Source organism: Triticum urartu, chromosome 5A (assembly GCF_056163025.1).
Source record: "Triticum urartu cultivar PI428250 chromosome 5A, HENAU_Tu73, whole genome shotgun sequence".
Taxonomy (NCBI): Eukaryota; Viridiplantae; Streptophyta; class Magnoliopsida; order Poales; family Poaceae; genus Triticum; species Triticum urartu.
The window spans coordinates 357,190,271-357,200,256 of NC_141877.1; positions in this window are offsets into that span (position 1 = coordinate 357,190,271).

Consider the following 9,986-nt stretch of genomic DNA (forward strand, 5'->3'; position numbering starts at 1 on the left):
GGCCTTCTTGGACCGCAGGGTAACCTTGGACGGCATTGTTCAGAAGCACGTTGAGCTTGCCGCCAACGCCGCTGCTCCTCACACGTCGGTTGGTGACCCGGTGCAATAGCGCGTCAGGATGTCGTTAATGGATCCGTATGTATATTTATCTTTCGGTCAAATCCATGTAGTAGTGTATGGTACTACTAGTAATTATCTTACCTTTCGCATCAACTTCATAATTTTCGTGCGTACTCCATGCATGAACCGCGCCAGAACCAAACTTCTCATTACTCTGGGGAAAATCGTTATTTCTATCTATCGGTCGCCATGGAGTAGAACCAAATTTTACAAGTTACAAGTTCAAAAGGAAAAGCCTGCCATGTTCGCGTCGCACCTCCACACGGTTGGTCTGGCACGCCGCTCAAGGGGGAATGCGTGCTATGTTGCATTTTCACTTACAAGTGGGACCGCAGTTGAGCAAATTGACTATCGGCAAACTCCCACCCCACCCACCACGCGATGGCTGAGAAAATAGGAGGGAGAGGAGATGGCTGTAGCACGGACTCCAAGAAAATTGGTGTCAGATGGGACTCATGTGGGTGGCGTGTGCCGTACTGCTAGACATGAATGCTAGTTATGGCCCATGCCACCCCACTATATCGAGGTGCTGGTTACGGAGAACAAATTTCCTGGAGTCCGTGCTCAGCCCTCCTCTATCTCTCTTCTCAGCCAGCCAGCAGACGCGCGGAGCCCATCGTCTGTTTGCTCATATGCGGTCCCACATGTCAATGAAAATGCAAGAGGACCCACTGAACCTGCACATCTTTCACCTCGACATGCTGGTGATGAAAAACAAATCCAATAAAGATCTTCGATGGCCGCTTTTGGAGTTAGTCAAGAGTAGTAAGATTCTATTTACAGTTTAACCCAAGATGCACATCACATGGCTTCAACTACCACTTTATTTTCTTGCATGACACGACATGTATGCTGGATGTCCCACGTGTCGGCAAAAGAAGGAAGAACTCGACCAAATCTTTGGTTGTGCTCTCGGATTAGACTAGTTGTGCTAACTTAAAATTTATTGTGTAGAATGGATGCAAGTTTTGGTATTGGGAAGAAGAGTACAACTATATATTAATAGAGTGCAATTTAGTAGATATTCTAGCACTTTTAGCTAGCATAGAGGCTAGAGATGAGACTAGTGCACTTGTTGATAGAATAGAGGCTAGACACGTCTACTTCTTTACACTCGAAGAAGAAACAAGCTCGCAAGATCGAGCCTCCGCAGATCAACAATGAATGCATCGAGAATGCACTAATCCAACTTACAGGAGCAGTTATGGAAGTTGGATATCTTCTAAAATGTATTCTTGTGGTTCTTGTTTTCTTTGGTCTTGCTTTTCTAGTCAAAATTTTGGTGATGTATTTCCATGTACCAAAAAATCAATGATGAAAAAAAGATATGTGTTTGCAAAGAAAAATGTAAGCGGCCGGGATGCGTCCGCGCGTTCGGCGCACAACCACCGCATCCGAGAAATGGCCCGGACACGACCCCATTGCCCTACCCAAACGGACAGAAGCCGGGCAAAACGGAGGTCTGTTTGGGGTCGTGTGTTGGAGTTGGCCTTACAAGTGGGACCGTAGTTGAGGAAACCGACTATCGGCAAACCCCCACCTCGCCCGCCGCGCGATGGCTGAGTTAGAGAAACGACGAGGTTTAAGAGATTGCTATAGCACGGACTCCAATAAATATGGTGTCAAATGGAAGTCGTGCTAGTGGCGTGTGCCGTACTCCTGGACGTGAATGCTTTTTCTGGCCCATGCCACCCTACTACTCCTACTACTGTACTTATAGTAGTAGTAGTATCGAGGATTTGAGGTGCTGGTTATGTACAGTGAACACATTAACATATGGCCCACCTCACACTGTGGCCAAATTTCCTGGATTCTGTGCTAGGTTTAAAAGTGTTCGTTGTGAGGATGGGTGGCTGGTCTCAAGTTTAAAACTTGTTGTATTACGTACGTAGACATAGAGATAGTGCAGCATGTGAAGCTAGTACAAATAGTGTACTATTGTTGATTGGGCCCATCCGATAACCTATTGCAATGCACGTACAATTATGTATTCGGAAAATATTTTTTTGCCTCGTCGCAGCACCCACTCAGAGAAGCGACTCGAAAGCCATTCATAAATTTAGTAAGTTTATCATAGGCATACAACATGTCATCAACCCACAATGACAACGAGGATACATTATAAATACTAAAGTTTTCATCACACAACAAATAAATAGCAATGAAATGAACTGCAACTCAACCAATCCTCAGTGTTGGAAATGCTTGCTTTGAACCACAAGCGACTCTGGGAAGAGCCAGCTACTGTCAATCTCGAGACCAACGTAGGACTGATCATCCAGGATGAAGCGGCCTACTATATCAGGAGCAGGGTAGGGAACCACCGCAATGTCCGGCGTATAGATACAGTTGCTTCTCATAAATGGTAGTAACGTTGTGTCAAAAACAGTTGGATCGCCTTTCACCATCATTGGATAGTTTTGTCCAAGGAAGAGCGAGTTTTCTCCAAGACTATCAATACTGTACCAGGGAGAAGGTGTTGGCGCTAGAACACTAGTATCCATCCTGAATACCATGCAACGGGTGTTGGAATAGGTCCGGAGAGTGCGACCATGGGAGACAACACCTGCTCCCTCAGTAGTAACATCAGCAGTGGGCTGTATACAGACAAGAAGGGGTGATCCAACAGAATTAGTTGCCAGCCGCCAGAGAGCATATGGGCCCTGCTCGCCCTCATGCTCGTGATCATCACCATCGTCATCTCCCCCTTGGTTATAAAAATTTGCATGTATAGGTGGTGGAATGCTCACAGGACCTTGGAAACACAAGAAGAAGGTTAATTTGTAGAGAAGGGAAACTTGCTAACTCGCATGCATGTGTATGAAACAATTATAATTACGGTGGAAGACAAACGTACCGAAACTACGAGGATCCCATGCAAAAATAGTACCACGAGTGTGGCAGCAAACACAAGGCCCTCGTATTGAATTGCATCACAGCACACATCCGTGTATAGAAACTGATTGTTGAGAAATATCCATCCAGTCGAACCACGAAGGACGGCAACAACCTTGTCGAAGATAGCAACAACTTGATAGTTCTTGTAATTCCAAGAGCGGTTGGGAATCGACAAACTGCTATCTTCCGTAGACTATAGTCACCATCATCATATTTGAACGTACGTAGATCATCTGTGTGCTCAACCTCAGGGCACTCGGAGATTTTTGGAAGTGGAATCTGCTGACGAGTGTACACATTCACAAGTTCCCACTCGCAATGGTACCCAATATAAACAACCAAATCTCCATTTACGCCAGCCCAGGCCTTACCCTGAAGCGATGGCATCTTGACATCACACGTATCGTTATTAAGCGGCATCAACTTGCACAAGGCGAGGCCTCCGTCGTCCGCGCCCATGCGAACATGCTTATAGCGAAGAAGATAGGGGAGATCAAACCACTCCTGGACCCTTGGGTTCCTTATAAGGATGTTATTAGTTGAGTCGAGAATGGGCTTGAACGAACCTACCATGGTAGCCGAGGTGATGACGTCGCACCGATCAATGAGTTCCCCCATGACGTCATCTTTCCAATCGGGGCAAGAATAACGGGGTCGTTTCCGGCTTGTTCCCACCATGGAGAAGGCGATCGAACAATGGCAGAAGGAAGGGTGAAGGCAAATGGAGGAGGGAGGAAGAGCGTGTGAGGGAGTCCTAGATTAGGGGTTGTTCGGATAGCCGGACTATACCTTCAGTCGGACTCCTGGACTATGAAGATACAAGATTGAAGACTCCGTCCCGTGTCCGGAAGGGACTTTCCTTGGCGTGGAAGGCATGCTTGGCGATACGGATATGAAGATCTCCTACCATTGTAACCGACTTTGTGTAACCCTAACCCTCTCCGGTGTCTATATAAACTGGAGGGTTTTAGTCCGTAGGACAACATACACATCAACAATCATACCATAGGCTAGCTTCTAGGGTTTAGCCTCCTCGATCTCGTGGTAGATCTACTCTTGTACTACCCATATCATCAATATTAATCAAGCAGGATGTAGGGTTTTACCTCCATCGAGAGGGCCCGAACCTGGGTAAAACTTCGTTTCCCTTGTCTCCTATTACCATCTGGCCTAGACGCACAGTTCGGGACCCCCTACCCGAGATCCGTCGGTTTTGACACCGACATTGGTGCTTTCATTGAGAGTTCCTCTGTATCATCGCCGTCAGGCTCGATGGCTCCTACGATCATCGATAGCGATGCAGTCCAGGGTGAGACCTTCCTCCCTGGACAGATCTTCGTCTTCGGCGGCTTCGCACTGCGGGCCAATTCGCTTGGCCGTTTGGAGCAGATCGAAAGCTACGCCCCTGGCGGCCAGGTCAGATTTGGAAGTTTAAACTACACGGCTGACATCCGTGGGGACTTGATCTTCGACGGATTCGAGCCACTGCCGAGCACGCCGCACTGTCACGACGAGCATGATCTAGCTCTGCCGCCGAACAGTGCCCTGGAGGCCGCACCCGCATCTGCTCCGACCCTTAATTCAGAGCCAACTGCGCTGATCGAGGATGGGCGGTTGGACGCCACCTCGGGGGCTGCGACCCCAACGGTGATTGAGCCAAACACCAGCCCCGTACTCTGCGAGACTCGTGACTCCAAGGAGCTGGACTCCAGACCCTCCGCGCCCCTGCCGATCGAATCCGATTGGGCGCCGATCATGGAGTTCACTGCCGCAGACATCTTTCAGCACTCGCCTTTCGGCGATATCCTGAAGTCACTGAAGTCTCTCTTTTTATCAGGAGAGCCCTGGCCGGACTACGGTCAGCAAGGTTGGAGTACGGACGATGAACAAATTCAAAGCCCACCCACCACCCACTTTGTAGCCACTGTCGATGACTTAACCGACACGCTCGACTTCGACTCCGAAGATATCGACGGTATGGACGCCGATGAAGGAGATGATAAAGAACCAGCGCCTACTATGCCCTGGAAAGCCACCTCGTCATATGACATATACAGGGTGGACACCCCAAAACAGGGAGATGGCGATGGAACAGCGGAGGATGACCCCTCCAAGAAACAGCCTAAGCACCGGCGTCAGCGGCGCCACTCAAAATCCCGCCAAAACAAACACGGTGATTCCAGTACGGGAGATAATAATACTCCGGAAAGCGCCGAAGAAAACCCCCTCCAGCAAGATTTAGCACAGGAGGATGGAGAAACCAGCCCTCATGAGAGAGCGGCAGAGAGAGAGGTCGAGGAAGATAATTATATGCCTCCCTCCGAAGACGAGGCAAGCCTCGACGATGATGAATTCGTCGTGCCAGAGGATCCCGTCGAGCAAGAGCGTTTTCAACGCAGGCTTATGGCCACGGCAAGAAGCCTCAAGAAAAAACAGCAACAACTTAGAGCTGATCAAGATTTGCTAGTCGACAGATGGACTGAAGTCCTTGCGGTCGAAGAGCATAAACTCGAACGCCCCTCCAAGAGCTACCCAAAGTGCAGATTGCTACCCCGATTAGAGGAGGAAGCACTTGATGCGGCCGACCGGCCACCTCGTGGTCATGACAGAGAGGCCTCTCGGCCCTCCACTCTAGCCGCACCCTGTACCAAGGCACGGGAACATGCGCCGGACTTACAAGACATGCTGGAGGACAAGGCAAGGCAAAAAAGATCGATCTACGGATCGCGTGGGCGCCCCACGGCTCGAGACGGTAACCGTCACACAGGCCACAAATTCGGCGGGGCCGAACACAGCAGACAAGGCTCATTGGAGCTACGTCATGATATAGCCCAGTACAAAGGCGTCGCACACCCACTCTGCTTTACAGACGAAATAATGGATCATCAAATCCCCGAGGATTTCAAACCCGTAAACATTGAATCATATGATGGCACAACAGATCCTGCGGTATGGATCGAGGATTATCTCCTTCATATCCACATGGCCCGTGGCGATGATTTCCACGCCATCAAATACCTCCCACTCAAGCTTAAAGGACCAGCTCGGCATTGGCTTAACAACTTGCCAATAGGATCAATTAGTTGTTGGGAGGACCTGGAAGCCGCATTCCTCGACAATTTCCAAGGCACTTATGTGTGACCCCCAGACGCCGATGACCTAAGTCACATAATTCAGAAGCCACAGGAATCGGCCAGGCAATTCTGGACACGGTTCCTAACAAAGAAAAATCAAATAGTCGACTGTCCGGACGCTGAGGCCCTAGCAGCCTTCAAGCACAATATCCGTGACGAGTGGCTGGCCCAGCACCTTGGACAGGAAAAGCCGAAATCTATGGCAGCACTCACGACACTCATGACCCGCTTTTGAACGGGAGAAGACAGCTGCTGGCTTGCTCGTAGCAACAATATGACCAAGAACCCTGGTAATTCGAACACCTGGGACAGTAGTGGCAGGTCACGTCGCAACAAGCAGAAGCGCCGCATTAAGGGCGACAATGCTGAGGATACGACAGTTAATGCCGGATTCAGAGGCTCTAAACCCGGTCAGCGGAAAAAGCCATTCAAAAGGAATCCTAGGGGGCCATCCAGTTTGGACCGAATACTCGACCGCTCGTGCCAGATACATGGCAGCCCCGAAAAGCCGGCCAATCACACCAACAGGGATTGTTGGGTGTTCAAGCAGGCAGGCAAGTTAAACGCCGAAAATGAAGACAAGGGGCTGCATAGCGATGACGACGAGGAGCCCCGACCGCCGAACAATAGTGGACAGAAGGGTTTTCCCCCACAAGTGCGGACGGTGAACATGATATACGCAACCAACGTCCCCAAAAGGGAGCGGAAGCGCGCGTTAAGGGACATATACACGGTAGAGCCAGTCACCCCAAAGTTCAACCCATGGTCCTCCTGCCCGATCACCATTGATCGAAGGGACCATCCCACTAGCATCCGTCATGGCGGGTTCGCTGCATTGGTTCTAGACCCAATTATTGACGGATTTCATCTGACTAGTGTCCTTATGGATGGCGGCAGCAGCCTGAACCTGCTTTACCAGGATACAGTGTGGAAAATGGGCATAGATCCCTCGAGGATTAAGCCCACCAAAACGACCTTTAAAGGCGTAATACCAGGTGTAGAGGGCAACTGTACAGGCTCAGTCACACTTGAAGTGGTCTTCGGATCCCTAGATAATTTCCGAAGCGAGGAGTTAATCTTCGACATAGTCCCGTTTCGCAGTGGTTATCACACACTGCTCGGGCGACCACATTCGCTAAGTTCAATGCGGTACCGCATTATGCATACCTTAAGCTCAAGATGCCAGGCCCTCGAGGAGTAATTACGGTCAATGGAAACACCGAATGCTCCCTCCAAACGGAGGAGCACACGGCGGCCCTTGCAGCGGAAGCACAAAGCAGCCTCTCCAGGCAGTTCTCCAGTCCGGTCACTAAACGACCGGACACCATCAAGCGCGCCCGGAGTAACCTACAACAAGACCGCCTGGCACGATCCGAGCAGGCGTAGCAATGCGGCCCCAACCCCAACCCTCGCACAAAGGCGATGCCAGTACTTCGCGTACATAACTACGCTCTAGAGATACCATGGGTACAAGGGGAGGGGCATCATCACGGCACGCCCAAAACACGGCTTAAACCATACCAGGGGCTGCCGATTTTTTAATTTTCTCTTACTTTCAGGACTCCATCCTTCGGAAGGCCTGTTCGGCAGTTCAATTGCCGCACAAACGATGCAAGAACTAGGGAAGCAGACAAGCCACGCCGCATTACGGAACTCCCAGGTGGTCTCTATCACGAGCAGTATACCCGTTCCGCATACTATTCCGCAGCTTGCCCCTGGAACGGACATGTTAACTAATCCAACCTTCCACTTATCGCATTACTTATATCATTCTGCCTTGATCGCACACCTTTTTAATAAACAATGCATAGCTTTCGTCTGTTTTTGCATTACCTTTTTCCTTTATATATGTTCCTCAACGACATGTTGCACCCGTACACGTTGGTACGGCTAAAATACGCCAGGGGCTTTAGTACCCCTCAATATGGTGTGAGAAGTCCGAACACTTTAACAAGTGCGGCACCCTGAACTTATAGCATTATATGCATCGGTTCCGAATCATGTCTTGGGTAAATAGTTGGGTTTGCCCGGCTCCTATGTTTTGGTGCCTTACGTTCCGCTATATCGGCTAAGGTAGCACTAGGAGAACCACTGCGATTGTGCCCCAGTTGAGCTGGGTCGGGCACCTCAGTGGAGAAAGCTAAAACTGACTGTCATGATGAAGCGAGAGCTGGTCGCTGTTCGAGAGGATTTTTTTCGAGTCCCTAAAGACTTATGCCGCTTAGGGCGAGGAGCCGGCTCTGTCCGGCCAAGGCGTGGATAGCACCCCGAACTCGGTCTTCCGAATACCAGGGGTTTCGCCGAAATTTAAAATGTAGAATTCTATGGCTAAGTGAGAGTGTTCACGCATTATAGTCTGATTGCCTTGTTCGTTGGGCTGAGCGCCTCCCTCGAAGGACCCAGACATGGGAAAAAGAGCGCTCAGGTTTATCCCTGAACACTCCAGCACTAGCGGCACGGGGGCAGAAGCCGACGACTCGCCATCTCTCAGAATTGATAAACAACCGCACATAAGGTAATATTTTAAATTCAAACAGCATTGCTTAGCGCATATAAACAAGTTTTCAGCGCACAGGACAAAACGAGCAAGTTTCACTCAAAAATTACATCCCTAGAACATTCATCCGCCACAAGGCAGGAACCCTTCAGAACATCCTTATAGTAATTCTCGGGCTAGCGATGCTCTTTCCGCGGTGGTGGCCCGTCCTTCACAAGCTTCTCAGCATCCAGCTTGCCCCAGTGCACCTTAGCACGGGCAAGGGCCCTACGGGCACCTTCAATGCATACGGAGCGCTTGATGACTTCGAGCCTTGGACATGCCTCCACCAGCCGCCGCACCAGCCCGAAATAGCTCCCAGGCAGAGCCCCTCCAGGCCACAGCCGAACAATGAGGCCCTTCATGGCCTGTTCGGCCGCCTTGTGGAGCTCGACCAGTTGCTTCAGCTGGTCGCTCAGGGGCACGGGGTGTCTGGCCTCAGTGTACTCAGACCAGAACACCTTCTCCGTCGAGCTGCCCTCCTCGGCTCGATAGAATGCGGCGGCATCGGACACACTTCGGGGAAGATCTGTGAACGCTAATGGAGGGCTCCGGATTCGGGTAAGTAACAAGTAACTCACGTTTATATGTTTGCTTTGCATAAAGAATGCCTTACCCGCCGCTATCTTCTTCACCTCGTCCTACTCCTGGAGGGTCTTCTGGGATTCGGCCTTGTCAGACTTGGCATTTTCAATAGCCACCGCGAGCTCGGACACTCGCTTCTTTGAGTCAAGCTCCAAACTCTCATGTTTTTCCATGAGAGCCTGGAGCTCTTGCCGCACCTTGCCAACCTCGGCCTCATACTTCTCCCGCTCGGTGCGCTCCGAGGCCACCCTCTTCTCGGCCTCGACCAGCGCTTGCTTAGGGGTCGCCACTTCAGACGTGGCCCCTACAATAGCCACGATAATCCGGTCATTCTTTGCAATTGCACCTTTTTATATATATATTTAAAAACAAGGTATTTCTTAACTTCATTGTCCTCGAGCTGCTTCTTGGCATGCCCGAGCTCTTGCTCGGACTGCTCGAGGTTCTGCATTAGCGTGTCCACTTCCGCAGTCAGTGCGGCGGACACAAGCAGGGAAGCCTGCATACGCATATTGACTCATTTTTGTTAGACTCCTGCGAATTCTATTTGATCCTCTATTAGGCTTTTCTTCCCGAACGCCAAATAGAGCATCAGGGGCTACTGTCTATGCGGTAATATTATTTACACATTCTTTACTTACCTCAAAGCCTGTCAAAAGGCTAGTACAAGCTTCAATCAGTCCGCTCTTGGCGGACTGAACCTTCTGGACCAC